Here is a 27,661-nt window from a genome sequence, read left to right as displayed (position 1 = left end):
GAGGCAGAACTTGCCTCAGCTTAGGCAGCATGGTCCCAGGGTCTGTGCTCTAAAACTGTTCAGCTCATTCGTTTTTGAAACTGTCCAGGAATGATAAAAAAAAATGCAGTGTATATCTAGATTTCTGCAAAGTAGGATGCAAAGTCTCTTCAAGTGCTTCTCAGAGTAGGAAACAGAATGATAGCCCAGATAATACTACTATTGGTGAACATGTAACTGGGAGAAGAATGTTACCCATTGGATCCTTCTTCATCTATACTACGGTCTCTTCATCTTGGCATTGTTGACAATTCTTTGCTATGAAGTCTATCATGTGCTTTGTAGGATGTTTAACCTCATCCCTGGCGGCTACTTACTAGAGGCCAGTAGTAAGTCTCTTCCCCAGCCTGTCTACCCTCAGTCCTGACAAATAAAAATGTCTCTAAATATTGCCAAATTTACCACAGAAAGTGAAATTGCCTCCAGTTAAGAACCACTGATACATTATACATTATGAATATATATGCAATAGATTCAAGACATGAAATGTTACAACAGACTGAAATAACATGCTATAATAAGCAATACAAACTTCACTGGGAATAAATGTCCAACCATGCATTTAATTAATGATTTAATTAATTTCAATTAATTAACTAATTAGTTTAAAGATCTGACTTAAAAATAATAAAAAAACCAGAAAAAATATAAAGTGAACATAGCTCAAAGTTTATGGTAAGGTGCTTCTAAGTATAGAACCAAAAGAAGAAATTCATAATAGAAAAAATATTTGACAAAATAATAATTAGAAACTTGCAAGAAAAAATATAAACTAAACTAAAAGGCAAATGACAAGATGAGAAAAAATATCATATGGTGGCTTAATAGTTAACTTTATTAATATGCAAAGAGTTTTTATCATTATAAGAAAAAGATTAATATAAAACTGGTAATTGAGCATAGAACAAATCAGGCAATTACCATTAGGAATACAAAAGAAATGTTAGATGACAATTCATATCTTAACCAGTGTTAATTCATCAGGTTATATGTTGGCACTAGATGAGTTCTAAAGCTTCTCCATTATAGATCAGAAAAACAAATATTGTTAAAATGTTTATACTACCCAAAGCAATCTAAACATTTAATGGAATCCCTATCATTATTCTACTAGCATTTTTCACAGAGCTAGAACAAACAATCCTAAAATTTGTATAGAAACACAGAAGACCCCAAATAGCTGGGGAAAAAAAAAAACCTCTTGAAAAAGAAAAGTAAGGCTGAATGCATCAAAATTCTGATCTTCAAGTGATTACAAAGCTGTTGTGATCAAGGCAGTATGGCACCGGAACAAAAACAGACACATAGATCAGTGTAACAGAATAAAGAAGGCAGAAATGGACCCACACCTGTATGGTCAACTAATCTTCAACAAAGCAGAAATATCCAATGAAAAAAAGACAGTCTTTTCCACAAATGGTATTGGGAAAACTGGACAGCTCTATGCAAAAGAATAAAACTGAAAATCTTCTTACACCACACACAAAAATAAATTTAAAATGAATGGAATACCTAAATATCAGACAGGAAAACATCAAAATCCTAGAGGGGAACACAGGCAGCAACTTCTCTGGCATCAGCTATAGCAACTTCTTACTAGATACATCTCCAGAGGCCAGGGAAACACAAGCAAAAATGAACTGTTGGGACTTTTATCAAGATAAAAAGCTTCTGCACAGCAAAGGAAACAATCAACCAAACTAAAGGGCAACTTTCAGAATGGGAAAAGATATTTGCAAATAAAATATCTGATAAAGGGTTAGTATCCAAAATCTATAAAAAAATAAAAACTCCTCAAACTCAACACCCAAAAAACAAATAATCCAATTAAGAAATGGGAAGAATACATGAATAGACCTTTTTTCCAAAGAAGATATACAGATTGCCAACAGATACAGGAAAAGATGCTCAACATCACTCATCATCAGGGAAATACAAATCAAAACTACAATGAAATATCACCTCACACCTGTCAAAATGGCTAAAATTAACAGCACAGGAAACAACAAGTGTTGGTGAGGATGTGGAGAAACTGGAACTCTTTTACACTGTTGGTGGGAATACAAACTGGTGCTGCCTCTCTGGAAAATATTATGAAGGTTCCTCAAAAAGTTAAAAACAGAACTACCGTACAATCCAGCAAATGCACTACTAGGTATTTACCCAAAGGATACAAAAATACTGAAATGAAGGGACACATGCACCCTAATATTTATAGGAGCATTATGAACAATAGCCAAATTATGGAAAGAGTCTAAATGCCCTTTGACTGATGGAAGGATAAAGAAATATGATGTACCTAAAAATGGAACATTACTCAGCCATAAAAAAAGAATGAAACCTTGCCATTTGCAACAACATGGATAGAGCTAGAGTGTATTATGCTAAGCAAAAAAAAAAAAGTCAGAGAAAGACAAATACCATATGATTTCATTCATATGTGGATTTTAAGAAACAAAACAGATGAACATGGTCGGGGGGAGAGATAGGAAAACCAAAAAACAGATTCTTAACTATAGAGAACTGAGGTTTGCTGAAGGGGAGGTGGGCAAGGAGATAGGTTAAATGGGTGATACTTATCAAGGAAGTCACTTGTGATAAGCACTGGATGTTGCATGTAAGTGATAAATCACAAAATTCTACTAGTGAAACTAATATTACAATATGTGTTAACTAACTTTAAATAACAACTTAGAAAAAAAAAGCTTCTTCATTGTAAATTCTATCATCCTTCAGAAAAGCAGTGGGATTTGTATATGCAAACAAGAAAAAGAAAGATATTCAAGGGTTGCATACTTAATAAATCCTAAACAAAAGAAATCTGACAATAGTAACCAGCTGTTCTCTTTTTCTCCATTGAGAAGAAATTGAGTAAAAACAAAACTGTAGTATTAAAGATTTAAACTAGAATTAAAGAAAACTCATTTGACATTGGAGGCTGTTAGAAAGTAAATGCATTCAGATTGTTTCTCAGTGTTTGGATAAATTCAAAAGCAAAAAAGATTAAAAAGCAAAGCCAACAGAACATCTTGAAAGTTTCTTTGAAAATAAAATAAATCATTCTAGTCTGATGCAAACATAAATGCATTCCTAACCAAAGGAAAGAAGATAATGGAAATTAGATCACATTGAAGATTTTTAAAATACCCATTCTTTGGTGAAACTTCAAAAACTATACCAAAAGTTAACGTTCTTCCAAACAAAATTGTAGAGCTTTTGTATTCAAAATATTCCATTAGGTAAGTAATGAAACCCTTTTACAGAGTTTGAATTAATCCATAATCCAGGTAGATATTACTAATATTTCAATAGATACTCTCAATAATATATAATAATTAACTTCTATTCAACTTATATATGTCAGACTCTGTGCCAAGTGCGTACATATTAAGGGCTCACTTTAATTCTAGCAATTACCTTAGGATGTGGGTATTATCATCCTCATATACTTATCATCAATCACCAACTCAGAGGACATATGTGTCTTTCACATGGTCAAAGAACTCTTCCTATTATCTCAGGTTCTTTGCTCCATTACTTTGATCACATAGGGATTTGATACACTCTAATACATCATCTTTTTCTTTTGTGAATTCTTTTGGTGTCGTTTCTGAGTTTATAAATAAATTTAGTTATTTATAAATAGATAAATGTAAATGGATAAGTGTAAATGTATGGATAATGTGGGAGATATGGATTAAAAATCTTTTTTACCTGAGTATCTGATTGTTCCAGGAGTTTGTTGAAAAGAACTATAGATTATCTGCTGAATTGTTTTTGTATGTCTGTTGAAAATAAATTGTTGTACATATGTGGAATTATTTCTTGATTCTATTCTTTTCCATTGGTCTATGTGTCTATACTTACAAGAACACTAACTTGTTCTTGATTATCTTTACAATAAATGTTGAAAACAGGTAACATTACTCCTTCAGATTTTGTTTGGTTGTTTGTGTTCAGAGTTACTTCGGCTATACTAGATCATTTGTATTTCCACATGACTTTAAGGTAACATTTTAATGTAATTTTTGGAATGGTGGATATCCATGTGAAAATGAACTTTGGTCCATAAATCACACCCTATGTGAAATTAACTTGGATGAATTTTAGACTCAAATATAAAATGCAAAACTAAAAAACCTGTAGAGCATAGAAGAAATTCTTTGTGACATTGGGTTAGACAGATTTTCTACTTTGTTATCTAATCTCTGCACATCTCATCTTTTTCATTCCTTTATTCTTTCTTTTTGCCTTCATTTTGTTCACAAAATACTTTAGCATGCTATTTTAGTTTTCTCTTATGAGTATTTTAGCCTTTTAAAAAGATTTTTAAAAAGTAATTTCTTTAGCACTTACAATTTGCATCTTTAACTTATCACAGTCTATTTTAGTGAATATTGGTTCGATTTCAGTAAACTATGGCAACTTTGCCCCAATTCAGCTCCATTTTCTTCCCCTTTCTGTGTATTATTGCTGCCATATACATTATATATGGTATATGGTATCTTTGTATGTTATAAACCTAATGGTACAGTGTTAACATTTTGCTTTTAGGGAGTCTGGGTAGCTCACTTGGTTAAGCATACAATTTTGGTTCAGGTCATAATCTCACAGTTCACGAGTTCAAGCCCTGCACTGGGCTCCATGCTGACAGCTCAGAGCCTGAAGCCTGCTTCAGATTCTGTGTCTCCCTCTCTTTCTGCCCTTACCCTGCTCATACTCTGCCTCCCTCTCTCTCTCTCTCTCAAAAATAAATAAACATTTAAAAATATTTTTAAAAATTAAAAAAATAAAAATAGGCTTTTAAAGAAATTAATAGAGAATATAATCTATATATATACAAACACATAAATATATACCAAGGTTATTTACATTGACCCATATATTTACAATTTTCAGTGTTTTTCATTCCTTCCTCTGGATTTTCAGTCTGAAAGACTTCTTTTAGTAACTCATGTGGGTCATGTCTGCCAAGAAAATAACTCATTTTATGTTTTTTAATCTGGAATTGTCTTCATTATTGCCTACATATTTGAAAGATAGTTTCTCCAGATATAGAGTTCTTAATTGACATTTTTTTTTGAGTATGTCATTCTATTGCCTTCTGGTCTTCATGGTTTCTAAAGGACATAAGCCATTGCTCTCATTGTGGTTCCATGTACATGACGAATTGTTTTATCTCCTGGTGCTTTCAAAATTTACTCTTTGTCTTTGGTTTTCAGCAATTTGACTACAATGTGTATACAATTGTTTCTCTTTATGATTATCCCATCTGGGATCTACTGAGCTTCTTGGATCGATATACTAATGATCTTCATCAAACTTGGGAAGTTTGTGGCTCTTATTTCTGTCTTATTTCTCTCTCTCCCCTCCTCCTGGGAATCCCATAAATTGGATATAAACTGGCTTCCTTAGGATCACTCCTGTGTCTGAATAGCTTAGTTATCACCCTAGGCTTTGGACAGAAATTGTGTTCTAGCAGCTCAAATACATAGGGCTTCTACCCTTTTCTGATCAATCTGTGGGAAGGATGGAGAATGCATTTATTGTTGCAGCATTTCTCATCTTCTTCTGCTGGGATTATTTAGAAGTCCACTACATATGCACATAGCTTACCAATTATCCTTCTGCCCTGTATGTGTATTTTATGTTATATATGTGTCATATATATAATATTGACTATATATATTATATATATAACATATATGTCAGTGCAATCTTATAATAAAATAAATTTAGTACGGGAACTATCTGATTTGTATTATTCTCTGGTTTATTGGTATGAAAGTAAATCTACTTGATATAGATCAGAAACAATTTAAACACATTTCTTTTGTAAATTATAACAGTTTAAAGGTTTCACATAAATTTACAATATAGTTAGTTTTTCAGCAATTTAAACCATTAAGATGTTTTGTTTTCTATTCACTGTTAAGAACCAGTAAGTTAAGGAATATTATTTTAAGCAAATGTTTGCCTAAATGTTGTAAACTTGAAGATTACACACACACACACACACACACACGTTACTAATCCACATATGTATATTCACTAATGAAAGGAATTTATAAAACAGAACTTTTCTAAATAAATAATTCTTTTCTAACTTAAGGGATATTTGTGATTAAGATTTACCATCTCAATATGTCTTATAATAGATATTAATTTAATGCTTTGTTATTGATGATGATAATGACACAGAAATGCCTAACTGATTATGCTTCTGGAAGCTAAATATAGACTGAGAAACATGATAGATTTTCAAAAACTGCCAGGCCAGAGCTTAAGGGTCTAATTGTGATCTAGTGAACAGAGTCTGGTGCTTGGAAACAGGAGGCTTGAGTCTAATCACGCATCTGTCTTTACAACTGTGTGAATCTACATAGGTCTTTGCCATTATTGGCCTTTTGAATTTTTAGTTTATTAGAGTAAATAACTTCTAAATATACCCTAATTAGTACTGTTGCATGACTGAGATAAAAAAAATTTATATGTAAGGTGCATTCACCCAGGTTCTTTTAAAATCAGACTTCATAAGGACAGTAGGATGAACAGATGAAGGCTAACAACTTTGTGTTGAGACCAATACCCCTGCTTTAAAAGTCTCAAAGAGACTGTCTTGATAAATGTATTTCTGTCTCAAGTTGTCCACAATTCTTTTATCTAAATGGATTAGAGTCAAGATTACTCACCTAATTGTATTTGTGACATAAACCTAATTAAGTTCTCTCTCCAAGGGGGAGAAAAAACTTAATCTAACAAAATAACTTCTACAAAATCAGCTTATATCAATTTCCTTTAGTAACTAAAAATGCAGATAGATTAATAATGATAGATTATGAGTTTAATTTGGTTTGTATTTCATATATGAAGAGCAATCCTCTCTCAAGAAACACTGTCACTGATGTATCACAAACCATTTCTAACATCTTCTTATTTTCCATTAGTTAGAATAGTCTTAGGCAAAAAATGTTAGCATACTTAAAGACTTTAGAAGATCCTTAGAGCTCAGAATAGGAAGAAGTGATCTTATCTTTGATTTGATAACTAATCAATGGCATAACTCTGGTTAAACTAACAGATGGTTTTGCATAAATTCAAGTCATCCATTATTAAGTTTCCGTAGTCTTGCCTCCTCAGTTAACTTGGCTAATTACTGCCAGAAAAGCCACCCAATCGACATTTGTATAGTCTAGAATTTGAGACTGTCTTGTAGAAAGAGAGACTTTTGGGAAACCTATTAGGCAGTGGTCTTTCATGTTTGCTAATGTAGTGTCAGTACTTACAAGCTTCACAGAAATTGATTTTCTGGTACAGGGACAAAGGAGACATTGAATGTATTGTTATGAATTTTATAGATAATAACAAATAATAGTAAACTAATGCATCCACTGCAATGGTCCTGACGTACCATGCTGGCAAGATAGTATACCAAAGCTCACCCTTCACACTTCACTTAAAATTGTGGTCACTACATTAGGAATGACAGTAAGACATACGTTCTTTTCAGATTATCTGAGAAGAGAAAAACGTGGAGGGAAAACATTGATTTGATTTTCCCCTTTTATTTTATAATGCCTTAAATATTTATTTTGAGGAAGAGAGAGAGACCTAGTGCAAGTGTACGAGGGGCAGAGACAGAGGGAGTCACAGAATCTGAAGCAGGCTCCAGGTCTGAGTGGTCAGCACTTAGCCCAACGCGGGGTTCAAACTCACGAATCGCAAAACCATGACCGGCGGTGAAGTCAGAGGCTTAACCAACTGAGCCACCCAGAAATCCTTACAACTTTTATTTTAATTCCATATAGTTAACATACAGTGTTATATTAGTTCCAGGTATACAATACAGTGATTTGATAATTTCATGCATCACCTGGTACTCGTCACAAGTACCTTCCTTAATCCCCATCACCTATTCCACCCATAGCCCCCTCCCCTGAACCATCAGTTTGTTCTCTACAATTAAGAGTCTGTTTATTCCTTTCTCTCTCTCTGTCTCTTACTTTTCCAGTTATTTGTTTTTTAAATTCCACATATGAGTGAAATCATTATAGTACTCGATGGACCTAGACGGTATAAGGTTAAAAAAAATAAGCCAGTCGGAGAAAGAGAACATTTGATTTTCAAAAGGAAAGAGGGAACATAGCAGGAATAAATCCTGGGTAATATAATATACCAAGAGGATGTCTCGTCGGGGAAGCCAGGCCTAAGGTGATATCTGAGGAGGTGGAAACAGCATGGGCAGGGCATGAGAACAGGCAGGATGTAAGATATGCTAATATAGGCCCATTCTTCCAAATCATTCGATTGGTCTGCCCATTCTCAGATGCACACAGGCAGAAACAAATAGTAGGTCTGTCACAAATGTCTTGTGAATAAAATATCATCAGGAGGAATTTTGAGTAAAATAATGGCATTTTAATGACCGTTTCTCAGGGATTTGGAACTGGTGCCCCATCTAGAATGAATTCTCAAAACCACCAAATCATCTGTGTCCTAGTGTAAAATTTTCCAAATTATAGCAATGTTTGCAATAATATTCCAGGCCCTTTTCAAAATGTGCCATTTCATTTCATTTTGCTGATGAGGAAAGGAGATGAAACTTTATTCTCATCTGGGAGAGACAGTTCAGTCTGTTGCAGCTGCTGCCTAGGATCCAGTGAGAATTACAGATCTAGGAGGAAACTCTCCACAATCACCACAGGGAAATCTCAACTGCTAGGTCCAATGACTCAATGGCCCCATGGCATTCTCTAACTTGTTCTTTCTCTGACTAGGATACATGGACCAGAGAGATTTCTTCTTTGTTTGTTTTGGCATGAAATCTTCTATAAACTTTACTAGTTCTTAATTAGAGTTAGCAAAGTATAAAGAGCAAAAAATTTACTACTGACATAGCTAATCAGTGGCACAGCTAGCATTTGAATCCAGACAGTCATGTTCTAAAGCTCAGGTTCTTAAACTTTCGTGTATATTTAATCTGGACCTAATTATTGGCAAGATAATTATTGGAATGTTTTAGGCAAGATCTAGTCAAAAGAAATGGGAGAGGCTATTTCAGAATAAGATAAAAGTAAAAGTAAAGGCACAATTTTAAGGACCAGCAAGTTAGTTGGTTTGGGTAAAACACAGGATTCTGAACAAGAGAAATGTTATGAAATGACATCAGAAAGTCACGCAAGATTAGGTTGTGAAAGACCATGAAGGGGAAGTTAGGGATGTCAGGACATCCTCCTGTAGCCACTAGTAAGCCCTTGATTCTTTCTGAGCAGAAGAATGACACTGTAAATTTGGAGATTAATGCAGCTGGACATGTAGGATAGGTTATTGGTATAGGGGAGATCAGAGGAGGGATTTAGTTAGGAGCTACCCCACTCATCTAGGCAAAAGGATGGAAGGTTGGAGCTCAGGTTAATAGCATGGGAATACAAAAGAAGGGCAGCTGTGAGAAATGACAGGACAAAAGCAAGAGATAAGCAAAATGTAAGAGTTAACGAAAGTTACAAATTTGGGGTTTAGGCGAAGCTGGGAGGACAGTGATGTCTTAGAAAAGAGCAAATGCAGGAAGAGAAGCAGACATGAGAGGAAAGAAGAGTTTTGCTTTGAACATGCTGAATCAAAAATATAAAAAAGACATCTAGGATGATAGGTCCAGGAGGTCATTGGGTAAAGTAAACCAAACTCCAGAAAGGAAGTCAGGTGCAGGTGCAGAGTTGAGAATCATCCCCCAAGAGAGGAGAGTCAAACTACGACAAATCAAGACTTCCAAGAGAAACAGGGGAAGTAGTTTGGTTTGAATCTTCAACAGTATTAGGACTCTCTTAAGACATGGATGTTGTTTTCTATTTTTTAAAATTCCTCCAGAGCATCTAGCACAGAAGTCAGGAAATATTCTTGTCTGATTTAGGAAGAGATGTAAGAAATGCTAGAAGTCTTTTCATAAGCAGTGTTTGGGTCTCCCAAAATGATCCCAGTACAACATTTATTTACCAGTAGTGAGGATGTTTTGTTTTAATTTTTTTCTAGTTTATTTTTTGAAAGAGAAAGAGAGAACAGGAGAGGGGCAGAGAGACGGGGCGTGGGAGGAAGAGAGAGAGAGAGAGAGAGAGAGAGAGAGAGAGAGAGAGAGAGAGTGAGAGAGAGAGAATCCCAAGCTGGCGCCATACTATCAGTGAAGAGCCCAATGTGGGCTAGAACTCACAACTGTGAGATCATCACCTGAACTGAAATCAAGAGTTGGACGCTTAACCAAGTAAGCCACTCAGGTGCCCCTGTTTTCTTACTGTCTTATCCAGGAACCAACTAATAGGAAAAAGCCAAAATCTCTAAAGCAAACTTGGAATGGAGGACAGAAGACCATTCTCAGATAATTCAGATACAGAATCCTACTTTAGACTGTGGTATCTTCTGGCCTATATTACTCAGATAGTGATAGAGTCATGATACACTATTGGATGGTTAGTCAGGTCTAGCCAACAGAGGAGGTAAGAGGTAAATTTTTACCTGCCTCTAATGTAATAAATCACTGATAAGTAAGGCTGCAGCTAATTGGGAATGAAATTACCAGAATGGGGAAAGAGAAATGCCAGAATGCTGTATTTTTTGCACATTTAAATCATTTCTTTTTTTAAAAAAAGCTTATTCATTTTTTTTCAGAAAGAGAGACAGACAGACAGAGACACAGCGCAAGTGGGGTAAGGGCAAAGAGATAGGGAGATACAGCATCCAAAGCAGGCTCCAGGCTCTGAGCTGTCAACACAGAGCCCGACATGGGGCTCAAACTTGTGAACCTCAAGATCATGACATGAGTCAAAGTTGAACGCCCCACCAACTGAGCCACTCATGTACCCCATGTTTAAATCATTTTTAATTTAAATTTTAAAACTTCTCCAAAAACTAAAATAAAGATCTGTTTCTTTATTCTTGATTTAATTTTCAAGGCTAATAGCAAACTATTTCCAAGTCTTTCCCCAAACCTGTATGAGTCAGATTATTTAGTTTACGCTTTAAGGATCCAAATAATTATCTTTTTTACTGATTCAGTTTATTCCTCCCATGTCAGAACTTGATGTTTGTACTTCATTTTATACTTTTCACATTTTCCATTTACTGCAACCTTGGGCTGAGGAAGCCCACTACTTGCCTAGATTTTATAGGGCACTTTTATGGTATTAACAACTTTATTTCAATAGGGGTTCTCTACAGGGGAAGGAGGACTATTAGTCGGAGGGGGGCGGGGGGGGGGGGCTCCTGAGCAAGCACAGCTGGGGGTCCTTATCAACAATCAAGAACCAACCCCATAAGGCAGTTAAGCTCAGCTGGGAGGCATTTTGTTAGCTCCAAGTCTTAGAAGCCAGTGAATGCAGGGCCTGCAGTGCAAATGGCATAGCTTATATCTCTAACTTTCAGAAAACCTTACAAGCACATAAAAGCACCGCTAGATGACTGTGTGGTTTTTTTAAGCTTTTAAATGTTTATTTATTTATTTATTTATTTATTTATTTATTTATTTATTTATTTATTTATTTATTTATTTTTGAGACAGAGAGAGAGGAGTGAGAATGAGTGGAGAGAGGGAGGAGAGGGGGAGAGGCAGAGAGAGAGAAGGAGAGAGAATCCCAAGCAGGCTCTGCACTGTCATGCTATCAGGGTAAAGCCCCATGTGGGGCTCCATCCCATGAACTGTGAGATCATGACTTAAGTCAAAATCAAAAGTAGGATGCTTAACCAAGTAAGCCATCCAAGCTCCCCTAGATGACTGTGGTACAACCACTTCTCTGTTCATGAAACCAGTAACCGGCCAATCTTTCAAGGACTTTAAGCCATCAGCATTGTTTTAAATTTACCTCAGACATCAGAGTTAATGCTTCTCAGTAGCAAATGAATTTTCCTTCAGTATAAGCCTTGTGTCTGGGCTACAGAGAAGTGTAATTTTCCCTGGGTCAAAAGAAACTATTGTTTGAATTTCTAAAATGAGGCTAAGTGGGAAAAACTATTTAGATATATGGTTATTACTTAATAATATAATTCTATTTTTTTACACATCCATCTTAGAAGAAGACTATAGAATGAAAGAACAGGATAGAGGGTTTTTGTTCTGTTGTGTTTTGTGTTGATGTAGCCAGGAGTGTCCTGGAGACACCAATTGGCTATAAATTGTTGAGCATCCATAGGCCTGGAGTGGACACCTCTGAACGGTCAAAAATTTTTTTTGTAATGCCTAATGTTCTGACTGTGGAGAGAATTTCTAATGGACAGCTGTATTCAACTCTCTATACTATATTAGTTTTCTTGGTGCTCCTACTGACGGAGAGCTCAGTGACTCAATCTTAGAGCCACAAAACTTGGTGGCTTTTTACAGAAGTCCAAAGTGGGTAGTGCAGATAAGAACTGGTTTCCAAATAAGTGTTCCCTGAAGAACGGGGAAGGAATTCTAGTGTGCACGCTGCAGTCGGACTGGGTAGCCAGAGTTCAGTCCAGATGGCACTCTAGGTGTTACTGCCTTCAGTGGATAGATTCATAGATTGAAATAAACACTGCTCTCCAATTTTACTTAAACTCTGAGGAGTTGATTAAAATACAAACTCCCAAGGCACCTGTCTAGACTTCTGATCCAGTAAATCTATGATGGACTCAGGAGCAGGTATTTTAAGCATTTATGAGATTCTTTTTTTTATATATAATTTTTTTTAATTTATCTTTGAGACAGAGAGAGACAGAGCATGAGTGGGGGAGGGTCAGAGAGAGAGAGAGGGAAACACAGAATCGGAAGCAGGCTCCAGGCTCTGAGCTGTCAGCACAGAGCCTGACACGGGGCTCGAACCCACAAAAGTGAGATCATGACCTGAGCCGAAGTCAGAGGCTTAGCCAACTGAGCCACCCAGGCGCCCCAGCACTCATGAGATTCTGATGTAGGCAGCCTATAGACAACAATATGAAAAAATACTGGACATGTTTTATACTGGACATTTTTCACTAAAGTATATTCATTGATAAGTAACAATAACTGTATCTTAAACTGAAACACATATACTCTCACACACCCTTTCTGACATATAAAAGGAGGGGTTTTTTATACATTGTAATCTTTGTCATTAAAAACTTCTATTGGCAGCTATAACTTTTAATTGACACTTTTTTATGTTGATATTTGAAATGAAAAACAATGTAATTAATTGTAAAATTTGCTTTCTGCCTATGTTGCTGAAAAAGTTTATTTTTCAATTTTTATTTTTCTTAACTAAGCAAGACAAACATATTTAAGCTCTAGGCTACTAAAGCAAACTCCCTATAAGTAGAATATGACATGAAGAGAATATACGTTTTAAAAAGGCCCTGAACTGTGTTTTCCAAAGACCCTAATGGGCCCACTGGAGTTGTTATAATCTATTAAATTCAATTTATGAAGGTAGAAGTCCTGAAATATGCATTTTATGATAATATGCTTTTTAAGATGTCCCTTGATGTGTATTATACACACTGTTAGACCATAATGGCTATTAACTCGAGAAAATTATTAATATACATTTTTAAATGGCCTAAACTTTCAAACACTCCCAGAAGAGACCTTTTTAAGTGAAGTTTTTGAAACGAGGAATTTTGTACAATTTTGCAGAAAAAGAAATAAACACTTAAGAAGCTTTCAGAGATGTTCAGCAATGATGAAGGGAAGGGAAGGGAAGATTCTAGGTCTCTACTTTCCACTGGCTATCACCTTCAAGGGTCCTAATTTTTCCGATTAAGCTCTCTCTCTAATAGATATAAATGAATCTGAATCTTCTCTTATTCTCCATCTCCTTTTTTAATGGTGCTGAACTCACACTGGACCATGGAAACATGAATGTCAGAAAGGCTGTTTCTATTCAGAGGAAGGAGTAAAGAAATTATTATAATACCACCATGTTGGGATCAGTCAATCGCCACTGATTTACTGAGAGTCTCTTCCACTGATAGAACCTGGCTACAAATGGATTCACTAAGCTAAAGATACTAAAACCATCCCACACACAAGAATGAGGCTAACCAACCTTCAACCCTGTACTATCACAATTTTAATAGTGAGGAATTCAAGTATTATAATGACCAAGGAAATAATTATTTATCTAAAAGACATGTTTTGAGGTATGCTTTCTGTTTTGACCCCAAATCCTTACGTAGGGAGACTTTTTACACTTACTCAAATTGAATCCAAACAAAAATTTCCCTCAAATGCTACCAGTTCTTTTTAAAAAAATTTTTAAAGTTTATTTATTTACTTTGAGAGAGAAAGAGAAAGGCATGCACAAGCAAGGGAGGGGCAGACAGAAGGAGAGACAGAATCCAGCAGGCTCCTCACCATCAACACAGAGCCCACTGCAGGGCTTGAACTCACAAACTGTGAGATCATGACCTGAGCTGAGACCAAGTGCTGGACACTTAACCGACTGCACCACCCAGGTGCCCCTAAATGCGACCAGTTCTTATATGAAACTAGTATTACACATTTGGTTATTATATTAACATTAATTTCTTTTTTCAAGTGAAGAAAATTATCAGTTTTAGGCTGATTTCAGATAACTCCACAGCAACATTAGACATTCAATTATAGTATACTAATGGCTAAAATGTCTCTGAGAAAACAGTAATGTCCCAAGAACTATAAACCCAACCAAATTGTCATTAAAGTGTCAAGCGAAAAAAATTTGGTGGGATCTCCACATACTCTGCATATATATTTTTCATGAAATTTTTAAGAAGAAACTACCAGAAGTCAAACATCAGCCAACCAAGAGAACACAGAAACCATAGGCAAAAGGCTGAAATTAACACAAATTCCATTTAGCTGTATGACTAAAAGAAAAAAGAAAAATTAGAGATTATGTTCCAAGAACAAAATATAAATATAAATACTAAAAAAACTTGAAATTGTATATCAAAAAAATTAGAAGGGAGAGAAAAAAAGTGGCAATCTAGGTATCTGAACTCCTTTTCTGTCTGTTAAGTAACAGAGATAAGGATATCAGTAATACTAAGGTAAAATCTAATATATATATGTATAATTTATTATCTATATATTTATATTAAAATACATTTATATATTGAAGTCAGTGGTAGGTATGAAAGTGGAAATTAATTTTGCCCATTCCAGAAAAGAAAATCAATAGATACTGAGTGGAAAAATAGAGAGTGTAGTTTGTTTTATAAATACAAGCATGGGAATAAAAGTTTTCCAAATTTTGAGAAAAAACACAAAACACAGCAATTAAACAAGTCAAAGTATTAAATCCATAATTTAATTTCTTTCAAAAGAAACCTCCAGATCCTATTGGCTTTTCTGTGAATTCTTAGAAACACTTAGGAAGAATTAATACAAATATGATACATATACCTTCACAGAAGAGAAAAAAGGTCATAGTTTTCAACTGATTTTATGAGGCCAGCATAACTAGAATGCCAAAATTTCACAAGGAAATCACAAGAAAGGAATACCTCAAGGTTTTCATAAGCGTGGATATAAAAATTCTAAATAAAAGAAATTAGCTACTTGAATCGGGTGATATAGAGAAAGAAATCATACCTCATGAACAAATGAGTTTTATTCTAAGATTATAAGTCTAATTTAACATTTAAAAATCATCAATTTATTCATTACATTAATAGAAAAGAAGGAAAATTATATTATCATCTCACTACTTTTAGAAAAAGCATTTTTTAAATTAAATATCTGGATGGGCATCTAAGGAAAAACTCAGAGAACTCTACATTCTTAATATTCTTATTTTGATAAAGGTTCTCTACAAAAACTTAAAGCTAGATAATGATAAAATATTGAATTATTTCTCCTTGAATTTGGAAAAAAGATAAAGATGTCTATTATAACCATTTCTATACAATATTGTACCGAAAATCTTAGTCAGTGCATTATGATAAGAAAAAGAAAATCCTGGAAGAAGAATTAAAAAGGAAGAAGTATATTTATTTACATATGTATGGCAATCTACAAACTATTAAAATTAATTAGTTAATTAAGCAAGGTTTCTGGATACAAGGTCAATCAACAAAATTCAATGTATTTCAATATTCTATGAGCAAACAAATGGAAGTTGAAGTCTAAAATTACCTAAAATAGATTAAAAACATCAGATATCTATTAATAAATCTAATAAAAACTATGTAAGAAATCTACCTTGAAAATTATATTTCTAAGAGACAATAAAATAGACCTAAATAAATATACCATGGACTGGGTAACTATAATACCACAAGGTAAATTTCCTCCCAACTATCAGATTAGAAACAAAACTCATTCAAAATCTTAACAGGTTAAATGTGTATGAGTGTGAAAACTGACATAATTTAAAAATTAATATGGAGATGCCAAGATCTAGGGTATCCAAGAGTCTTAACCTGCAAAATTGAAGGACTTTTCCTACTAATTCTCTCAGAACAATACTTATTATATAATATAATAAGAGAAGGAGAGAGAGAATCCCAAGTAGGCTCTTCGCTGTCAGCACATAGTCTGACTTGGGGCTCCATCCCACGAACTCTGAGATCATGACCTAAGCTGAAACCAAGAGTCAGACGCTTAACCAACTGAGCCACCCAAGCGCCCCTCCTCCCAGTTCAGTTTTATTTATGGATTATTGAAGAAGGTACCTAGATGTTTTTCCTATCTCTAATCCATCTATCTTGAGCTTGTTTTTTAAAAGTAAAAAATTACCTAAAACATAATTGTATGTAATATCCTAAAGGTGATCACATAAAATATATATTTTGTACAGATGTTATGTTAAAATGTTTTCTTATGAAATATTTGATATACATTCAAGAATAGATGAATACATAAATATATATCTGTAAATTTATGTAATATAATATGCATGAATACATTTATACATGCTTTATGAATATAAAATTTATAAATAAAAACAAATATAACATTTATAAATATTCAATATTTTATAGACATATAATTTTAATATAAAACATATATATGTAAATTATGAGGTATAACAATAAAATATACTATTCTTCCCTTACTTTTTTGTTTATACCCCTTCTCCAGATACCAGACCTTTGTTATCAACTTGATGGTATCCTTTCAAATTTTTTTCTCCAAACTCATATAATCATAACTGGAGACAGACACACACATACACACAGTATGGATTCTGGCTTTATTTCTTGCTTTAAAAATAGGTTATATTTTATATATTTTATGAATTTTTATTACTTCAACATTACCTTCTATAAATCCATTTAGATTATCCAATATGGTCCTAATTTATTTTCTTTAATTATTCCTTAATACTCTATGATAGATGTCCCATAATTTATTCAAGTGTTATACTGTTAATGACTGTTTATTAACACTATAAATACTGGCTGCAATAAACACCATTATATGCATGTGATATACTATATACAGATCATAATATCAAGAAGGGGACTGCTAGGTAAAGGGATTATGCATTTAAAACATTTCTTAAATAGGTGTTGTCGAACTGCTTTCCAAAAGGGGCTGACCTAAACATTCCACCAGCAATGTATGGGAATGCCTTTGTCCTTGAGTCACATCCAGCAACAGGTGCCAGGGTGATGGGTGTAAAGTCATAGCTCATAATTGATTTTCATTTCATATCACTGACTATGAGTGCATCTAAGACTTTTATATGTGTGCTAATATCTTGGGCTTGCTCTTTAGTGAAACCATATAGCCATACATTTTGTTCACTTTAAAAGATTGAATTGTTCATCTTTTCTCATCAATTGTTAAAAGCTCTCTGCAAAGTATCGATTAGTAATTGTTAATTACATAGTACTACCAGAACCATCATTCTGATTTTGATTATGGCCCTTTACAATTGAAATGTTTAACTTTTATACAGCTGTCTTTTGCATTATATGCCCCAAGGGTTTACAATTTTGGTTAGATAAACCCTTGTCCCTAGACTGTGCAAATACTAAATATCTGCTGCTTTGTTTTGATTTTTACACAAATCCTTGGTCTATCAGGAATTTATTTTTGTATAGGGTGTTAAATATATTTCATATGAATATTAGTTTTGCCAGCACTTTCGTGGAATAATCTACCCTTATCTGCTGAAGTAAAATATAAAATTTATTAAATTAAATTCTTGTAAATTCAGGGACTAATTTCTAGATCCTCAATTTTGCCCCACCTATCTTTAAACTACATGCTAAAATATTTACGGTATTATGGTGACTTTATAGAATGTTATGATTTCTGGTAAGGTATTTCCACCCTTACTATTGTTCTTTCTCAAAAATATTTTTTAATACTTCAACCTATTTATTTATCTATATCAACCTTAATCAATTTTATCCAACTTGAAAGCAAATTTTAAAACATAGCATTCTCATTTGTAATGCATTAAACTTACACACTAATTTTGAACTGCTGAGCTTTTTAATATTGCAACTTTTAAGAAAATGGTATCTATTTTCATTTAGATCTTGCTTTCCATATTTTTTTCATTGTATTTCATTGTCTATATCATATTCTTTTCTTATCCAAATTTTCCCAAAATTCTTATTATTGCTTTTACACTTATATTAATATATTTCCTATTTAAATTTCTGGATGTTTAAGACCAAAATAAAGAAAATTATTGTATTATTAATATATATCTGATATCTAACCAATAACCCAAGTTCTTTCATCAGCTAAACATCTCTTCCTATCAGTCTCTTACATTTTCTATCTATATAATCCAGACTTTAATGAAAATGAATAGATTTATCTCCTGTCTTCCAATGCAAGTAACTTATTTTTCTTGTAAGCAAAGAGGATGGCAATTTTACCTCTGTAGAGCCTAACATTCCTTAATTTCTAATCTAGTTTTCCCCTTTTAAAAACACAATATTTACTATTGGATTTTAGTAAAAATGTTTCATTAATTCCTATTTTATGTGAAGATGTTTTTTTAAAATTAAGAATGATTATTGCAAAATCATAGAGGTAGACAAACCATCAGAAAACAAACTGAGGGTTGCTGGAAAGGAGGTGGGTGGGGGATGGGCTATGGGCTAAATGGGTGATGGGTATTAAGGAGGGCACTTGTTGGGATGAGCACTGGGTGTCATATGTAAGTAACGAATCACTAGTTTCTACTCCTGAAACATTATATGTTACCTAACTTAAATTTTTAAAAATATAAAAATAATAAAAACAAAAAGAATTATTGCATATTATCAAAACACTCAACATTTATTGATATAATCATAAGCTTTTACATTTCAATTGGTTGTATTGTGTTGATATAATTCCTTAACTTGAGTCAACCCTAGACTTTCTAGTATTATACTACTTGATCCATATTTTGGTGAATTATTGAATTCTATTAGCTAATATTTTATATTTTTAAAGTATATAGCTATATACATAAATACTATATTATAATTTTATTTTTTATTAGGTTTGGTATTAAATTATTGCTGAACTCATAAAAACTGTCCATCTTTAAACACTGGTTAGATAAAATCCTGCTGAAAACCAAATTAGTCTTGATTTTTATTCAATGGTAGATCTTGAATCACCTCTTCACAATAATTTCTTCCACAGTAATTAATGTCGTCATATTTTGCAGTTATTCTTGGTCAATTTTTTATATTCTTCTGGAGGAAACTATCCATATTTCTGTTATCACATTTGCTTCTTCTTTAGAATTAAACATAGTAATCTTCCAGACTAATACTAATCTTACACTGTCTGTGGTCCAATTTGTTTATAAATTTCTTCCTTATTTCTATTTTGTCTCATTTCTATTTTCATTGTATGCTTCCTTAACTAAATTTTATTTATTTATTTTATTGATCATTTTATTAACCAGCTTTTGAGTTTATCTTTTTAAAAAAATTTTGTTTCACCAATTTTAGTGATTATATTACTTCCTTCTATTTAATTTTGGTGTATTTACTGCTCTTCTTCTTATTATGTAAGATGAAACATTTCTTTTACTTTTATATTTCCTCTTTTATAATAAATACATTTTCTACTATATATTTTCACCCTCCTATCCTGCCAGGTAGAGTTATGCTTTCCCTCAGCTTCCTTCCCACAGCATCCTTATAATCCATCAAATACTCCATATATACTCTTTGAAAGAATGTTTGTCATTTTTATCTCTGTTATCCTAGTGCTAAACACAGTATCTGGTACACAGTAGGTCATAAATGAGGAAATACATGAGTTACCGAACAATCAAAAGTGTCTCCAAACCTAGCATGTGTTTTGAAGGAAATTTCAATATCATGTTACTTTATAGTTAACATCAAACTATTTTGAAAATAAATTGAAGATCTTTTAATTCACTGATTCTGGCTAAGTATTCTTGAGACCAAGACAGACATTAAGATAGGAGAGGACAGATAAAGGACAGATAATAATTAAGAGTTCATGAAAATTAGTTACTGACTGGATATCTGAGAATCCTGGAGAGGGAAAGGTCTAGATCCAATAATGTTTCCTCATTAAAAAAATATATATGAGTGGGGTACCTGGGTGACTCAGTTGGTTAAGCGTCCAACTTCAGCTCATGTCATGATCTCACAGCTTGTGAGTTCAAGGTCTGCATCGGGTTCTGTGCTGATAGCTGCTTCAGATTCTGTCTCCATCTCTCTTTGCCCCTCCCCTGTCTGCATTTTCTCTCTTTCAAATATAAATAAACATTAAAATTTTTGAAAAAATATATGTGAATAATGAGTAAGTTGGATATTGATTCCCGGAAAGATTCTAGAATTAATTATTAAACAAGTTGGTTTTAAATTATCAGTAAAGAATAAGATGATTATCAAGAAGGTATATCGTGTCAAAAACCAAAAATCACACAAATGTTATGGGTTTGGCTTGATTTACTTCAGTAAGAAATTTAACAAACGTTCTCAGAATGTCTTGGATTAATGTGGGTTAAACTATAATGAAATAATTGAGTAAGTGGTTAAATATACTAATTTTATCTCCATTTATATTAGGTTGTCCCCTAGAAAGAGTACTCCAATGGTGTGAAACAGAGATGTGCTCCAGGCCTTGTCTTATTCAATATATATATGAGTTACTTAAAGACTCACAATCTATGTATACAAAATTCATGACTGCTATAAAACTGAAGAAAAGTGACTATTGTAATAGATGTCAGAATCAAGAGTTAGAAGTTGACAAGTAGGAACACCAGGCTAAAAACCACAAAATAAAAGTTGGCACTTATAAATGGAAGTGCTTACATTCTGATTCAAGAAAAAACTGCCTGACAGTAGTACTGACCTTTTATATTTTGAGATCACTCTAGCTCTAAACATCTGTGATTCCAGAGGTAATCTAGTTTAGTCCTCTCCTTATAGACAAAGACTCTGAAGTAGCCATGCAATCAGCTAAAGGATTCAGGGAGCCAGAAGAAGACAGGATTAGGGATCAGCTCTACTAAATCCAAGTTCCTTCACTCAGCTACACTGCCTGCTTTATTCAGCGCTCAAAACGTGCTAGAAGAACTTATCTACTTGTGACTATCACACTCACTGATAAGCCACAGCATCACGAGATGAAGGCGTGAGGGACAGAAATCAGAAGGGACCTAGAAACCAGGATCCACAAAGCACAATAGAAGAACCTAACATACCAACATGGTTCAAGAGAACATAGTGGCTATCTTCAATTCTCCAAAAAGTTGTCAGTCACTTGGAAGAAGGAATAGTCTGAGAATGCTTTTTTTCCCAGAAGGTTAGAACTAAAATAAATTAGTCAAAATAATAGGGAATCGATTTGGGCTTAAAATAAAGAACTTGGAATTACCTTATTAGCATTAATGAGAAGAGCTTGGATAACCACCTGTGAAAGTCCAAGTAACAGATAAGAGTCAATGTAGATGACTCCTAACTTCCAAAAGGAGGAACCCTTGATGTGACCTTCTATCTACAGGGTGCTTTTGTGTGACTCAGCCCTGTGATTTTTACCAAGATGTCAACTCTGTAAACCATCTGTATATATAAGTAAACCTTAAGTGACAGGCAGGATCACTACCAGTGAGCCCCTGGAATACAGCCAATGGGTGAAGCCATCTGTGGTGCCACACTCCTTCCCAGGGCTGAACAAGTGCAGGTACTTAAAATAACATTCCCCAAAATGCATGACCAAAGCATTAATGTGCTAGCATTTTGTCTTTATTTTTGATCTCATGGCATGATTATCAGCAATACATGAAGAACAAGGAAAAATGTAGAAAAAAAAATGAAGCAAATGTTAATTGCTTCCTATATCTTGTCTCATTTATCCTCAACTGCTATTAGAACAGATCACTGATAGGGAGTTACTTATATGGCTTAAAGGGGATTGTGAAGATTAGCAAGGAAAAATAAGAACCAAAAATAATTTCTGTAAGTTATTAAACTAAGAAGCAATAGATGATCATAAGCCCAGACAATGACTTGTCACACAGTTAATGTACAGCATCCACTTAGAACAGCAGCTGCACTGACACCTCTGTTTTGTGAGCAGTGGAATTCTGTTATTTAAGTCTGATGGGACACACTTGTTCAGCAATTACCATACAGTGAATTGTTTTCACATTGAATGTGAAAGTTCACATGCCAGTGGCTTCTAAATAAAAATAATGCACCTGTCATCTAATATTTGGTGACACTGAATTAATTATCCTCCAACCATCTGGAATCATTTCCATCAAAGAGATTTGATTAATAATGTATATTTATTAACTGAGATTTAGTGAAAACAGAAATGATGAATATTTGACAATAATGTTAAGCAGAAGCAAAAGCTAGATTAATTTTTAAATCCATTCCAGGGAAAAATATTTCATAAACCACATATTTTTATATGCTAAAAACTATGTCACCATATTTAAGGTGCCCTTTAGTCTTAATTTAAAATGAAATCTCATTAGGGAATGCTCAGGTGTGAGGGGGAACTGTGTAATAGATGTTTTCCTTGTTTTTGAATATAAAAAAACCCCTAGAGTCACCTGTTCATGAATTCATATATTTATATTAAAAATTCTCTTCCCTTTTCAGAGTCTCTGAAATAAAAATGGACAAAGAGTTACCTTGAAAGGAATCAGGCTTGGAAAGAAAGAAAGGAAACAGGTGGGAAAGAAAAGGGGCCAAGATTCACAGCAAGCTGAGGAAAGGGGAGCATGCGGGACAGTAAGGGAGTCTAAGGCACAGGCAGAGCCTGGGGAAGGGGGTTAAGACCTAGGAGTAGAAATCTGAGACAACACCAGAGTCTGGAGTGAAGAAGTAAAATAATGGGAATAAAGGCCAAAATAAAAGCAAAATCAAGACAAATTGTAAACCACCCTTTTGGAATACTCAAGCACTGATTCGTGAGAAACTATCAAAAGTCAAGTTGTCTTAATCATTATATAAATGAGGATCATGCCTTTTCTACTTATCTTTCATTATGTGCCCCTGAATTTCCAAATTTCTTTGTCCTTAAATTACATAAAATAGTTATTGAATAAATTTCCTTAAAAAAACCAGCCTAAGGTCACTATGGTCAATAGTTCCAAAGTTCCACTATAATTGCAAGTAAAAATTATGACACAAGAATCAATGGACAACCATTAACACTACTACTAAATTAAAAGACAGTGTAATATGCGGTATTAAAAGAACAGTATTATTTTATTTTACGGAATATGCAACTAAATGGTACTTGCCAAAGGCAATGTGCTTCACAAATACTGAAAAATGGAAATATGTGGCCAATTTCTTCCCTGCACATTTTAGTATAAGATTAAATATATTAATGTTTTATATATTATCTTTCTTGAAACATAATTCCAAGGATCATAGATGTAAAGTGAATTTTGAAAAAAACTTGTTTAATCTTTATTTTTGAGAGAGAGAGAGAGAGAGAGAGAGAGAGAGAGCGAGAGCGAGAGCAACGGAGGGGCAGAGTGAGAGGAAAACACAATCCAAGTGGACTCCAGGCTCTGAGATAGCATACAGCCCAACACTCAAACTTACAAACCAAGAGATCATGACCTGAGCTGAAGTTGGATGCTCAACCGACTGAGCCATCCAGGTGCCCTTATATAAAATGAATTTTGATATTTTACTGTACCTCATGAACTCAGTAACAGGATTCTGGAAAATGTAGGGTTGATACCCATGAATGGGTGCTGAATTAAATGAATCAAAATAATAATTATCAAATACTTCAGGAGGCTGAAAAGGAACACAACTTTAACTTGTTTTCACTCATTTCCTCTAGTATTAAATTAACTATTTGAACTCTTCTATGTGCTAAACATTATGCTGGGTGTTGGAGATAAAGACATAGATGGATATGGTTCTGACTTCCATGAAATTTCTACTCTGCTGGGGGAAATGAAAATATAAAACCCTCATGTCAGTAAATTTATAATTCTCAACTGTGATAAGTGCTATAAAGGTGGAATGTTCAAGGTATAATGAGAAATTATAGCAAAAGGAACTGATTTTGAGTGGAGCATCAAGGAAGCCTCCTTTGAGAAAATGACTTTCCAGATGTGCTAGAGCCAAGTGAAGAGAAAAGTAGTCTAAGCAGCAAGCGTGCCTGTGGACAGTTCTGAGGCAGAGGAGAACTTGCAAGTTCAAAGAACTGAATAAAGGCTGCTGTGGCTAGAGGAGAGAACGGGGATGTGGAGGACAGACGAGTTCAGAGAGGCAAAGAGAGGCCACAGTGCATGACTTTGGAGGATATGTTAGGGACTTTGGATTTTAACTTAACAAAAAACAATTAAATATTTTACTTTTTAATTTTGTTTAGAGAGAGATAGAGCATGTGAGTGGGGGAGAGGACAGAGAGAGAGAATCTTTTTTTTTTTTTAAGTTTACTTATTTATTTATTTTGAAGGGGCAGAGAAAGAGAGAGGGAAAGAGAGAATCCCAAGTAGTCTCTGTACTATCAGCACAGAGCCCAGCATAGAGCCTGCTGTGGGGCTCAAACTCATGAACTATGAGATTATGACCAGCCAAATAACTAACTGAGCCACCAAGGTGCTTTGAGACAGAAAGAGATAGAGATAGAGATAGAGAGAGAGAGAGAGAGAGAGAGAATGTGAATGTTAAGCAGGCTCCACACTCAGAGCCAAGCCCAACATGGGGCTCAATTCCATGCTCCTGGGATCATGACCTGAGCCAAAATCAACAGTCTGACAGTCAAATGACTGAGCCACCCAGGTGCCCCACAACTAAATATTTTAAATACAAGACACATGATTCTCTATTATTTAGAGGAGGGGTGGAAGAAGAACAAGGATGAAGAAAAGTAGATTAGTTAAGAGCTAACTCATAAAAGATTATGACTTGGTGGTATTGGGGGATACAGAAAGAAATGGATAGATTTAAACTATAATTTGGACATTAAAATTGGCATTGGCCAGAAATTTCAGAATGTTGTTAAACAGTAATGGTGATACCTTTGTCTTGTTCTTACTTTTAGTGACAATTCCCTAATTATTATATTATTATTGGCATAAATCTGATATTCCTTAGGAATTATAAGACATTTGCAACTCTCTGTTATTAAGCTGACGAGAACAGATACTACATTCGATCTTAGCCAAAAGGCCAAGAAGCGATGCAATTCTCTGTGTTAAGTGAACTGGATTTGTACATTTCTTTGGGATCTTTCTTGATCAACAATAGTTTTCTATCAAGAACTCACCTTGTTTTGGATATTGGCACATTAAGGTTTTCTTTTTCAATAATCTACACACACTCCAGCTACCACCTTATTGCTGTTGTGCCCTGCACAGCCAGGTCTTGAGAGGGTTTTCTACATGCTCTTTACTTTGTCACCTGCAATTTACACTTCAACAAACTGTATCATGATATCTACCCTTATTATTCCACCATAATTACCTTTGCCAAAGTCACCCATGACCTATGGGGACAATTTTACATGCCCTTCTAGCAAGCCAGTGAGTTAGGGCTCTGGCATTTCTTTGTAACTTTTCACCTTTCGCATTTGTTTCTTCATCTATAGAATGAGGATAATAAGGGGCACCTGGGTGGCTCTGTCGGTTAAGCATCCGACTTTGGCTCAGGTCATAATCTCGTGGTCTGTGGGTTCAAGTCCCGCATCGAGCTCTGTGCTGACAGCTCAGAGCCTGGAGTCTGCTTCAGATTCTGTGTCACCCTCTCTCTCTGCTCCTCCCCCATTCATGCTTTGTCACTTTCTGTCTCTCAAAAATAAATAAAAGCTTAAACATTTTTTAGAATGGGAATAATAATAGAAGAGGGTTACTGGGAAAATTAAATGAGGTAATTCATATAAGCTCATGGAATCAAAATGCCTGCATGTAGTCAATGTTCAGTAAACGTTAGCTGCTGGTATTATACCTTATTTGGCTTCTAAACATCGTTTTGAAGATTTAAACACCTACTTTCTTAAACACTTTACTTGGCAACACATTCTACTGATATTCCGTGCATTTCTCTGGATGCATCTTTTCTATATTCTTCTTCCTCTACTTAACTTAGTGTTTATGTTTCTCAGCTTGTGGTCCCAGACCTTCTTCTACTCCCGATCTCCCTCCTATGCAATCTCACCCACTCCCACTGGTGTGTCCTGACTAGCGCCTCCACCCATTTGTCACATAATACAGACTTTTTTCCTGAACTCCAGGCCCAGGTTTAATTAGATGCTGTACAGGCACCTCAAATTTGTGGTAAAAACTCCCATCCAAATTTGTTCCTTATGATGCACAATGTCCAGAATTAGGACAATAAACAGTATCAGCACCTTCTCATCAGTTGATGCTACCTGCAAGTTATAGCTCAGATCTATCCACTCCTTTCCATCTCCACTAAAATAGCAAACTACAATCATCTCTTGCTTGCCTACTGCAAAGGTCTCCTAAGTAGGGACCCTATATTTACCCTTTCCATTCTGAATCTTCCACCAACGTGAAACAAAGAGCAAGTCATGAAACATGAAGAGACTGAAGACAATTAGAATGAAGAAGTGAAATCACTATGTGCATTTCCTATGACACTATCATATAAATCCATTGCTTTCAATGGAAAAACTAATACAATTAATAAAATTAGCATTTAGAATCAATACAAGAATTGGGCAAAGTGAAGAGGCTTTAAATAAAAGTATAAAAACCAAGAGCTTTCCCATATATTCACAGTCCTATGATTTTCTTCTCACCCCATGCCCCTTCTTAAAAATCCCATACATTCTCTTTAAGTCAGCTGAATTGGCTTCAGAGCTTTCCAGACACAGATGATAGAACCAGAGGTGAGTCAACTAGATTCTCTATACTCAGAATGTGGGTATGAGACCCATTAATTACAGTTTGTTATTAGCACTGGGATTATGAAAGAATGCAAACCAGGGGACACTAAATTTTTTTTTGCTATTTAACATTTTTAGTAGGTGTTTTTTGTTCTTTTTTTTTTTTGCTATTTAATATTAAGTTACCAGTGAACAAGCAGAGTCAGGCTATAAGACAGGCAAGAAAATAGAGCAATTTCACAGAAAGGGACATCAGCCAGAGAAAAAAGAGATTGCAGAAAGAAGTATCTTGATTCTTGGGGCGCCTGGGTGGCTCAGTCGGTTAAACCTCCGACTTCAGCCCAGGTCAGATCTCACGTTCGTGGGTTCTAGCCC

General features: G+C 34.5%; 1 protein-coding gene and 1 pseudogene across 1 annotated transcript in view; both read right to left on the bottom strand.

The window, feature by feature from the left end:
* Positions 1-27,661, bottom strand: part of COL19A1 (collagen type XIX alpha 1 chain) — a 309,028-nt gene that overhangs the window by 177,394 nt on the left and 103,973 nt on the right. The window lies entirely within an intron of this gene.
* On the bottom strand, positions 25,493-25,620 carry LOC115297206 (annotated as a pseudogene).

This window comes from Suricata suricatta, chromosome 7 (assembly GCF_006229205.1).
Source record: "Suricata suricatta isolate VVHF042 chromosome 7, meerkat_22Aug2017_6uvM2_HiC, whole genome shotgun sequence".
In the NCBI taxonomy this organism is placed as follows: Eukaryota; Metazoa; Chordata; class Mammalia; order Carnivora; family Herpestidae; genus Suricata; species Suricata suricatta.
Note: the sequence above shows the minus strand (reverse complement) of the source record. Positions and strands in the feature narration are given on the sequence as shown.